The sequence below is a fragment of the Pseudoliparis swirei genome, unplaced genomic scaffold (genome assembly GCF_029220125.1).
Source record: "Pseudoliparis swirei isolate HS2019 ecotype Mariana Trench unplaced genomic scaffold, NWPU_hadal_v1 hadal_69, whole genome shotgun sequence".
Lineage (NCBI taxonomy): Eukaryota > Metazoa > Chordata > Actinopteri > Perciformes > Liparidae > Pseudoliparis > Pseudoliparis swirei.
This window is the reverse complement of record NW_026613305.1, coordinates 17,628-19,608: the sequence shown is the minus strand read 5'-3', so window position 1 is coordinate 19,608 and position 1,981 is coordinate 17,628. Positions and strand designations below refer to the sequence as shown.

General features: G+C 42.8%; 1 long non-coding RNA gene across 1 annotated transcript; it reads right to left on the bottom strand.

The window, feature by feature from the left end:
* Positions 1-713: 713 nt before the first annotated feature.
* Positions 714-1,615, bottom strand: LOC130191433 (uncharacterized). Its single transcript, XR_008831197.1, has 3 exons — positions 1,091-1,615; positions 856-987; positions 714-749 (listed from the first exon to the last, which is right to left on the bottom strand). It is a non-coding gene; the product is annotated as an uncharacterized LOC130191433 (long non-coding RNA).
* Between the last annotated feature and the right edge of the window lie 366 nt (positions 1,616-1,981).

Below are 1,981 nucleotides of genomic sequence, written 5' to 3'. Positions count from 1 at the left end.
TCGAGGCAGCGCCGAGGACCGAGCGCGCGGTCGGACTTCGACTCGGGCCGCGACTTGTAACGAGCGCGACAAGTTTGGGGCGGATTCGACAAAGTCCAGTTCAGCCACTAGGTGGCGCTTTAACTACGTGAACATATTCATGCGTCGTGTGTCCCGACGTGAAGTATAGACCACGTCATGTAAATTCGATGTAAAATGCATAAATGCTTGTCGTCTTGAGTTGTGCACTAACGTCTCAATTCAATTAAGTTTATTTGTATAGCCCATTTCACAATTTACAAATTTGTCTCGGGTGCTTAACAATCTGGACACATAGACATCCCTGACCTTTGACCTCACATCGGATCAGGAAAACAGAGGTACTCACAATCTGACCCAGACCTCTCAAGGCATCCGTGTATGATTAGTTGGGCATTGATCACACAGTGCATCATCCAACCTCTTGCAGCATGAACCGCGTTGTCAACACCAGCGGAAGGCGATCCCGAAGAGCCCTCCGCGCGTGGTGTTGCTACCTCAAATTGAAAAAAAGAAGAAAGGAGCAAAGTATCAACTACACGGACAATTACAATGATGTTTCTTTCTAGTTTCACAATTAAGTAATACTGCAGACAGGTCATTGCTGTTCACTCAAACTGTACAACAAAAATTTAAAACAAGTCATATTGAATGATCTCAAAACACTCACCTGGTGTTTAGGCAGGTTTTTCATGGAGGGAGCAGGCGTCTGGCCACGTTCCAGTCGGTTTCTATTGCAAGAAAAATAAAGTAACTATTTGGAGGCGTAAGGCATTTTAATTTGAGCAAGAACCCACTTTAAGATAAGGCCTCCACCCATCAAATGTCCATGCACACCTTTGTGACTTGTGGAACAGCTGGTTTGGAGTCCTTAGGGCTAAGATGATGGGATGGAACAAGTTTCTCCATTTCAACCAAGCTGCTGAAGCAGACAGGTGTTAGCGGCATGTAACGGTTCTTCAGCGTCATCTGGAAAACAAAATTGCAGAAACAATAATGGTGTCAATTGGTCTCTTCAAAAAGCAAATACTGGTATGATTCATAAACTTCAAAGCACAATAACATAACAAACCTGTGGCTGGACAATCCTCCTTAGTGCCACGTCCTATAAAGAAACAGAATAAACAAGAAAGTTACGGATTTGCTTTAAATAAAATTCAAATATTGTCATAATATTAATAATATTTATTTTTCGCTAACTTTAAATTGAATTCATTCGAAATCCGCATGGTGATATCTCATGAAAATAATTCTGGGCCTAGCTGAGGTCACCAATAACAAGACTGCAGTGTAATTTTTTTAAAGAAAGTTACAGATTTGCTTAAAATAAAATTCAAATATTGTCATAATATTAATAATTAATACTGAGCACAAGCATGCTTTAATTCAATCTCAGCCCAGGAGGATGGATTTTTGTTAAATGTTAAATTGGGCTCAATTAAATAGAGTATTTTGTTTTGTCTCTGGTGATGTGTTGTCTTCATGACGACAGACACTCAAAAGCATTAGTGAAAATGTTTCTGAATCATTTCCCTTCTAACACGTGAAGACCACCAAGCCAAAACATTGACCGCATTAAGCCATGAGCTTGTAGCTACTTGGCAGCACGCTTAACACATTGTGGCACCCGGCGGGTGCCCCGTGACTGAGAAATAATAATTAAACTGTCCACACCCAATTTACCATCAAATGCAAAGTCTTTTATTTCCCAATACCAGAGGTTGAGTTCAATCGGGCGTATCGTCGTCTCCCCCACTTTTCTCCTTGTGGGCTTCTGTCCTGTCTTTTATCTGCCACGTACCGGGTGGTGATTGGTTGCCGGCCCGTGCCTCCAATCACCCCCAGGTGTTTTCACTTTTGTTGTCTGGCTGTCGGTGTTCCGTTGGCTCCCTCTCTGGGCCGCAGTGGGGAAGTACAGGAACAGTCGGTATTTCCATCCTTACTTCCCTCGTGGTCACGTCCG